We start from the raw sequence: 9,872 nt of genomic DNA, 5'->3' as shown, positions 1-9,872 counted from the left end.
GCTTTACACAGTTCATTTGAAGCATTCTTTCTGGTTGCATCACAGCTTGGTATAGCTCCTGTTCTGCCCAAGAGGGCAAGAAACTACAAAATGTAGCCCAATCCATCATGCAAACCAGCCCCCCCTCCATTAACTCTGTCTACACTTCCTGTTGCCTCAGCAAAGCAGCCAGCATAATTAAGGACCCCACGCACCCAAGCCATTCTCTCTTCCACTTTCTTCCATCAGAAAAAAGATACAAAATTCTGAGGTAACCTACCAACCGACTCAAGAACAGCTTCTTCCCTGCTGCTCTCAGACTTTTGAATGGACCTACTTCACATTAAGTTGATCTTTCTCTACACCCTAGCTAGGACTGTAACACTGCATTCTGCGCTGTCTTGTTTCCTTCTCTATGAATGGTATGCTTTGTTTGTATAGCGCGCAAGAAACAAGACTTGTCACTGTGTACTGATACATGTGACAACAATAAATCAAATCAAATTTACTTGCCACTATTCTTTTTAAGGATGCTGTCTCCCACAGAAAATATTGACAAGAAAATAAATTGGCATTTGTCTACTTAATGTTTGCAGTGCCATTTGCCAAGAAGGTATGTGTACAGATCAGATCATATTAAGTGTAGCTTGTAAAATGAGATGAGACAGACACATATAAAATATTTTGTTAAGATAACTTTTAAAAGTTCTCCATCAGGATAGCTGTGATTCAATTTCTTTTTTCAAAAACATCAAGTAAGAATTTCAGAAAACAATATTTTTGCCACATAAGCATCAGGCAAAGTGTCTCCAACAAGAGAGAATCTCACCAGCTTTCCTTGACATTGAATGGCATTACCAATGATGAATCCACCCCAGCTACAAGTTCCCTCCAAGCCACACAAAATGCTGACCTGAAATATATCACCATTCCTTCACTGCCTCTGGGTAAGATATCCTGGAACTCCCTTCCTAACAGCACTGATGCACACACACCCAATGGATTGCAGCGCTGGCTCATCACCACAGCTTCTAAGGCACTTAGAGATGAGCAACAAATGTTAGTGATGCCAATGTCCCAAAAAAATGAATAAAAGCTGGGACTACTGAACTTGTGGCAAAAGTTGGGTTTTTAATGATGTGAAATACACAGCTTGTTGCCAAACATGATGAACTTAGAATATACAACTCACAGGAGGGCTGACCACTTACTGAATGAGATGATAGAGCTGCCTCAGGGATTTGTGACAAAGCTGACTGTCCCTCGCCGTCCCAAAGTCATGCAGAATTTTCACCAGACAAATTGGTTTCCCGCCAGCCTCCAGCAGAGTTCCTGATCTGCCACAGTGGGCAGCATAGAAAGATCCCACTGTAATTTCATATTGGTATGAAACAGATTTTTGGCCCACCTCCTGAATTCTCCTCCCCTGCCCACCATTGATGGGTATATGGGAGAATTCACCCAGACTAGGCTTCAATCTTCCCAATATTTCTGCTCATCTAGCATTGGATGTTAGATGAGCAGCCTGATAATTTAACAACAGTGGATGGCACAGTGGTTAGCACTGCTGCCTCACAGCACCAGGGACCCAGGTTCAATTTCAGCCTTGGGTGACTGTCCATGTACAGTCTGCACGCTCCCCCCCATGTCTGTGTGGGTTTCCTCCGGGTGCTCTGGTTTCCTCCCACAGTCCGAAAAATGTGCTGGTGAGGTGTATTAGCCATGCTAAATTCTCCCTCAGTGTGCCTGAACAGACTCCGGAGTGTGGCGACTAGGGGATTTCCACAGTAACTTCATTGCAGTGTTAATGTAAGCCTACTTGTTACACTAATAAATGAACTAAACTTTTAGGAGAGGTGAGGTAAAGTAGTGTCATCAGTATACTCATGGATAGTTGATCATTAAATTATTCCGACCACATAGAGGAAGTAGGCATTCGGGAACAAAGGCTTGGGATATTTATTGTTCCAGATAAGCGTGATGATAAACAAAGGCTTACTAATTAATATTCCACTTCAACACATTATATCACATATTTTAACAATTCAAGTTTTCCAAGCTGATGGCTTTTTGTGTTTGTAGAGATATACTGAGTAAGGATTTGTTTTATTAGTCACATGTATGAGTTTCCAATATTGTTTCTTGCACGCTTTACAGACAAAACATACCATATATAGGAAAGGAAAGGAGAGAGTGCAGAACGTTATGTTACAGTCATAGCTCGGGTGAAGAGGAAGATCAGCAAAGTAGGCCCATTCAAAAGTCTGATAGAACTTAGAATATTACAGCGCAGTACAGGCCCTTCGGCCCTCGACGTTGCACCAACCAGTGGAACCAATCTAATGACCCTCTAACCTAAATAGAACATAGAACATTACAGCGCAGTACAGGCCCTTCAGCCCTCAATGATGGGAGCAGGGAGGAAGCTGTTCTTGAGTCAGTTGGTACATGTCCTCCAATTTTTATATCTATTTCCCAGACGGAAGAAGTGGAAATGCCAGGTGTTATGTATTTTTTTTCAAATGTGAATCCCACTCTGGGACATAGTCATCAATAAAAACAAAAATTCTCTTTCAAGGAGACCAATGCCATTGTTTCAAACATCTACTTGGAACACAGGGCAACTGCGTTGTTGTGTCAAGTGGCGTATTGTGACACAGAAACCAACATTATCTTCATAACATCAGAAAGTGTTGGAAAAACACAACAGGAATGGCATGGAGAGAGAAGCAGAGATAACAGCCAGAATTTTACTGTCCCATCCATCGCGGGAATTGGAGTGGGCTGGGGCAGATGATGGGTAGATATGTTGACCTTAGGTATGATGTTATCATTTCGGCATGAGTGAAGCCCTAAAATTCTGCCCATAATGTTGAGACTAATGACTCTTCTTTGGAACTGAAGTGAAGTTGAAATGTGATGGATTTTATGCCAGAATCACTGAAATTTTACAGTGCAGAAGAACACCATTTCAACCATCAAGTCTGCACTTGGTCTCTGAAAGAGCATTCTACCTAATCCCACTCCCCTACAATCCTTAATGAGGTCCCTCTATTCCTACACCTCTGTTAGGGTTTCTCCCTTTGTTTTACAATGGGTCAGAATTTTACTGGCATATCCGCCCAAGATTTGTACGATCCTGCCCGAGCCAATGGAAAATGCCATTTTACGAGCCTTGCCCGCCCCAAGAATTGGGGTGGGCATAATGGTAAAATTCTGGCCAATGTCTCTCCATGAAGCACCTCATGCTTCTCTCCACTGATGTTCATCAGCCACTTGTCTACCTGTTAAAACCATAAGAAAGGCCATGAGGGATCATTAATAGATCTACCCATGGGATTCATGGAGTATGAGCTGCCTTATTGAGCAGGCAGAGGCTTGCCCAATGGGAAGCAGTCAGCAGGGACTTTTAAGTTTGTAACTTTACCTAACTCGGAGTTTTAGGACCAAGGCGAAGGCTATCAGAATGTAAGCCGTAGGGGCAGCCCTTTCCTTTGGTGCACAGTTAGGGGTATTGGTGACGGGAAGCTGGATGAATTGGCGACAAAAATTGTTTTTTTGCTCCATCTTTTTCTCCGACAACTTCCGAATGTCAAGAATTTCTCAGGTAAAGAAAGCCATAATGCCTCTTTTCAGGCAATTCGAGCCCTATGACATTAATGGGGAAGACCCAGTATACTGAGTGTATGCATTAGAAGGCCATAGGTGCGTATACATGTGAATTTTGCAAGTCCCTTTATGGGTTCCATGTTTTTAATCATTGTGAACGCACACTCCACATGGTTGGAGGACACTGCATGGGCTCCATGACTTCAGTCTCCGATCAAAAAATTGTAACAGAGTTTCTGCATACACAGAATACCAGAAGTCCTGTATTCTGATAATGGCACAGTCTTCACAAGCGAAGATTTCCAGAACTTGGTGCTCTCCAATGACATCTGACGTGTCCAAATTGCACATTATCACCCGTCGTCAAATAGACCAGCAGAATGGGTGGTTTAAACCTTCAAAAATGGTATGAAGAAACAACTGGCAGTATCCATGGAGATGAAATTGGCACCATTTTTGTTTGATTACAGGACTATGCTGCACACCACAACAGGTGCTGCTCCAGCAGAGCTGTTGATGGGATGACAGCTTCGTATCAGATTAAACCTATTATTCCCAAACTTGGTGGGGAAGGTGGTGTCCCGAAAGGAAAAGCAAAAAAGAAACTTTGATTCTGTAAGGACAGAAAGAACTTTTGCAATTGTTCCTTGTTCATGTAAGGAACTTCGGGGATGGTCTCAGATAGGTCCTTGGGACCCATTATAGAGAAAACAGGACCAGTATCTTGCAAGGTCAAAGTTCAGGGTAAAACCCTAAAGAAACACTTAGACCACCTCAGGTCCAGGGAATCCTTGCCTGGGTTGCCCCCACCATTGGTCATGGAGATAGCCACTGCAGTGCTAGCCCTCAGCTTGAAGCTGACTCTGTGCTGCCCCCTCTGGATAGTGAAGGTATGGACTCAGAGGTGACAGATGCAGAAGTGGGCTAAAGCAGAACCTGAGGAGGAATCTGTTTTGGTAACACTGTGACACTCCCTCCATTCGGTTTACACCGCCTGACTGAGCCCCACCTTCAATGGGCCTCTGCCCGAATGCCAAGTGCCGGAAAGGACCTCCACGCATTGGAAATACTGGGAGAAACATGGACCTAAAGAAGGAAAGATGTTATGACAACCATGAAGGCCAGGGGATCATTAACACATCTAATCCTGGGCCTTGTAGAGAATGTGCTGCCTTCTGGGTGAGTGGAGGCTCACCCAATAGGAAGCAGCCAGAGGTGTTTTTAAGCCTGTTACAGACAGGAGCTGTAGGTTCCAAGGTGAAGACTAGCTGACTGTAAGCCACAGGAGCAACCCTTCCCTTTGGTGCACAATAAGGAGTGTTGGTAATGGGATGCTGGCATTTGGCTAAATTACTACACTGCCTGTTCCACCAACATGCCTATATCCTTTTGATGTCCAAGATTCTCCTCAACATGGTTGACAATGTTTCCAATCTTAGTATTGTTAAATCTTGTTGCATTGAGGCTTCTATTCAATAACAACGCACAGGCAGGCATCAGGGATCAATTCTTTGTTCAGGTCTTGTCACACCACATTCCAAACGTAGATACCCACTCTGGGCAGATCCCACCAGCTCACCCCATACCTGGGGTCACATGAGGCTATGCTCCAACATATATAACACTCTTCCTTTCTGAATAACATCCCCCCACACATACAACAAAAGCATATTAGCTATTTACATACAATTGTACTCCTTTTTTTTCCTATTTATATCATACAGGTGCTTTATGCAGAATCTACAGCATACTTACATGATAATATAATCCATAATTAATTTACACCCTTGTGTCCGCCTCACATAGACACAACTAGCTTGTCAGGGGGAAAACAATGATTCCTTGGGGTTGTCTCCTGCGTATTGATATTTTATGACCCTCTCTGGCAAGTATAGTCATTACGAACCCACCAATGGTGGCTCCTCTTCCCGCTCTTCTTCAGTCACCAATGTTGAGTTCCAGGCCTGTCGCTTCCAGGCTTCCCATTTCCGATACTTCCGTTGGCACCGTTGGAACTCCTCCAAACTTATAGGTAGGGTTCCTACCGCTTGGTATGAGATCGCCAATAGTTGGTCTGCATGTCGCTACCATACTAACTTGTTCCAAGTTTCCCCTGTGTAAGACAATCACCCTGCCTTGGTTACAATCATGGCAACACCTTTGTGTCTAAGGAAAACTACAAGATTATCTGTTATGCTTCTGCAATTTCCACTCTCACTCCCTTCTATACCCTTGGATGCGTCTCATTTGGTCCTGGTACTTTATCAATCTTAAGTGAAGATAGCCTTTCAAACACTTATTTCTTCTCAATCGCAAACTTTTCTGGTGTATCCGCTCCCTCCTCTCTCACCTCAGCCTGGATAGTATCTTCTTCCTTTGCAAAGACAGTATAATAACTGCAGGAGTTGGCTGTAAAGGAACAGTGCTTTAGTGCAGAAAATGAAGTAAAGCAAAACTACAAGCCTGTGGTAGACACAGACAGGTCCTAACCAAGTCAAAGGAATAGTGAACCCACTGACAGGCCTGCTTTATACAGGGCTCAGTATACGAGCTCCACCTGGTTAGTCAATTACCAATCCCATGAAGCTCTTATGGAACGAGTCCCACAGGGAGATAAATCGATAGTTCCCCATCCAAGGCCTGGAGGTTATCACTTAACATCTCCACTGTTTCTCTTGCCTCCTTTTTTTTATTTCTAATTGATCCTACTCTTTCTTTCTCTGGCTTTTTTTTTGTAGATACTTATGAAGGTCTAGGTTTTGTTGAAAAAGGCACGAGGGTCATGTGGAATAAAAGGGAAGGTGAGGAATGGGTTGGAGGGTGAGAGAGATTAAATGACCAAGACGCTATGGAAGAAAAATGCAAAAGAAGCATAATGGTGATAGTAAAGGAACAACGTACGCATGCAGAATAGGTGTTAATATCAGAATAAAGGTCAACTCAGTCTGAAAGCAAAAACAAGATACAAACTGACACTTGGCAATAGTCAAAAAGGACAGAGTTCATGGTCTGAAGTTGTTGAGCTCAATGCTGAGTCTAGAAAGCTGCAAGGTACCAAATAGGAAAATAAGATGTGACATCTCTGTCCATCTCAGGTTTATGTATAATTGGTGCAGCCACATACATGAGATTTGTACAAAAGTTTACAGGGTTAGGTGTGAGATGCCACGGAGCAAAAGAACATTTGTCCTATAAGTAGTGGCGTGGAAAATAAGCAACTGAAAACGTCAGAAAATTGTATCTGGCCGCATCAAGGTGCTCTCGGATGAGTCACCACTTCTATCTTCTCCTTTCTACGTTAATTTGGCTGAAGAATTTCTGGTCAAACTCATAGTCAGAGAACAGAATGTACGCAACGCAATGAGGGCAATCATTCTTCCATGACATTTGGCACTCTCATCAACAACACTGTAACAAAATATTAATGAGAGGAACAACAATATTCAGTGAATGGCATATTACCTATTGGAACATTCAGAACTACTCAGTTTAATTCCTTAGTTCTGAACACGCTCTTACCGGGAAGCTTTATAGTTCTCTGTGTTTTTGTAATAACTGGCTGGTGATCTTCTGAGTTCTAACATTGCAGCATTTTAGATCGTTTCACAGTTGTAGGGTAGGACTTTCACACCTAAGTGCGACAGTGTGCAGAAAAAGCGGCAATTTTTCTGCCTTGCGCAAAGACAACTTTTTGTGCCATATTATTCACTCTCCTCATCACTAATAACGCAACAACAGGAAATATCTCCAAATTGTGAGTGGGCAGCCTCTGATTCACCCACCTCACCGTGGCCTCAGCAGATCTTTCCTCCAGGGGATAAATTTAAACCATACTTATGCACGGCCTTCTTCAGGATTCCAGGCCAGGATAGTCCAAGGGAAGAGATGGTGCTGAAAAGGAAGAGGAGTGTGATCGCCACCTTTAGTGATGCTTCACCTGCTGGTTGCTATTGAGGTTCGCTGAGACGTCCTACACCCCAGTAATGGCCAGAGTTGGTCCATCAATGCCACCACTCTGGTGTATTCAGTGGTCAGTGAAAACACAGTGCAAAACAGGTCTGCAATCCAGTGTAAAAAGAGGATGAATGATCTCATCCATCCCAGCCGGGCAAATCAACTATCTCAATAGCCTCAGCTCACACATTCATAAACCTATCAGGCTGTAGCAGGATGACACTCTACAGGGATCTTGCAGACTGCCAGCTTAAGGCACATCGCCGCTCACTCTCTCACACACAACTTCACATTTTGGTCAGTGCTTGTATTCTCTGTAGAATATGTCTCTATTGCATCCACTGCTCCACGCTCCACCCACACAAGGCAGGCATCCTTATCACCCACCTTGCCAATTGCCCTGCTCACAATCTCTCCATTTCTCTTCATGCAGGACAGACTTGCCTGCAATAGCAGGGAAAGATCCCAGACCCATTGCAGGGGGGTTGGATTAACCAACAATGAGGTCCTCACACCTTATGAGGGAAGTGCCATCACACTGGCCAGGGAGGACAGGGACTATGCATGTAGTGACAGTGAGATGGGCAGCACTAACCCAAGTGAGGACCCTGCACCAGCTCATGCCTCAGACAATCATACTTACTCCATTCTGCTACCTTCCAGTCACTTGCTTGCTTAAGTAGTCTCTACTTTCTTTCTTGGCACTTCTGGAAAGTGTTCTGAGGGCAACAACCAACCAGGCCTTCAGATCCAGCCTGGAGACTCTCAGAGGGAGCAGATCGTGACATCTCAGAGGGAGCAGATGACAGCCCGTTGAAGACCTGTCACAGAACTCACCACACCTTCCACCAGTGCAGATACACACACCTCGGTGGAACTTAATTCTCAAGTAGCCTTAGGGTCACAATCTGCTGAGTACAATGCACACAATCTGGTGCACAGCAGGCAGAGGCAAGGACATCGGAGGTAGCCAACTCTTGGAAGAGTGCTGGAGGCCACCATTCGGCTGAATCCAAGTCACATGATGATCTCCAGACTCAGCCCCGACTCACTTGATGAAGTGGCTGCCAGGGGGTCCTGTGGGTACAATTCTCTGGCTGTTCACGCCAAATCTCCTTTTGTGCTCAGCCAAATCTCCATTCACTGCAACGAGATCAGAGAATCCTACCGGGTGTGAACAGCCAGAGAGTCCCAGCTAAAAGCCCTTACTCAGAGCCTGTGTGGGATCCTGTCCACCTTGCGCATTATCAACTCTGTTACCGACTCTGAGACTGCACTTTTGCCAAGCTCAACAAGCAGTGTGAGCACCTTCCCGCCTTTAAATACTGAGACTTGGACCCTCGAGGGCTCTTCAATTCGCTGGCACTCAAACCTGCTGCCTTTCTAACCTTGTAAGTTCATAAGTTCATAAGATATAGGAGCAGAGTTAGGCCATTCTGCCAATCAAGTCTGCTCCACCATTCGATCGTGGCTCATATACTCCTCATCCCCGTTTTCCTGCCTTCTCCCCATAACCCTTCAACCCATTACCAATTAAAAATCTGTCTAACTCCTCCTTAAATTTACTCACTGTCCCAGCATCCACTGCACTTTGGGGTAGCAAATTCCACAGATTTGCAACCCTTTGGAAGAAGTAGTTTCTCCTCCACTCTGTCTTAAATTTGCTATGATGTGGGGATGCCAGCGTTGGACTGGGGTAAACACAGTAAGATTAAATTTGCTACCCACTATCCTAAGACAATGACCTCTTATCCTAGAATGCCCCACAAGAGGAAGCATCCGCTCCATGTCTACTCGATCCATGTCTACTCGATCCATACTTTTTTTCATCTTGTATACCTCAATTTGACCTCTCCTTGTTTTTGTAAAGTTCAGCGAGTATAGACCTAAACTGTTCAATCTCTCTTCATGCGACAAATTTCTCATCTCTGGAATCAAGCTAGTGCATCTCCTCTGAACTGCCTCCAAAGCCACTACATCTTTTCTCAAATAAAGGGAACAAAACTGTGCACAATATTCCAGGTGCAGTCTCACTCAATGCCTTGTATAGTTGTAACAATACTAGTCACAACGTAAGGAGGAAGATCTGAGCCACTTATTTTGAGGAGCTTCCCTCGCCTTTACCCTCACCAAAATCATTGATGACAAATACAAATGGTCATGTGTTGTGATCAAAGGAGCTTTGGAGCATGTTCAGGAAGTGCTGATGGTAGCCTTTGGCACTTTGGAGGGTACCATTGGGACACAGCTCAGTTTGTAATAAATCGGATGGATGCTTTTCAAGATCAAACACACAATACCACCTGTGGTTCATGGTGTTGTTGTATTTT

This window comes from Carcharhinus amblyrhynchos, chromosome 27 (assembly GCF_965287045.1).
Source record: "Carcharhinus amblyrhynchos chromosome 27, sCarAmb.v2.hapA, whole genome shotgun sequence".
NCBI classification, from domain to species: Eukaryota; Metazoa; Chordata; class Chondrichthyes; order Carcharhiniformes; family Carcharhinidae; genus Carcharhinus; species Carcharhinus amblyrhynchos.
Note: the sequence above shows the minus strand (reverse complement) of the source record.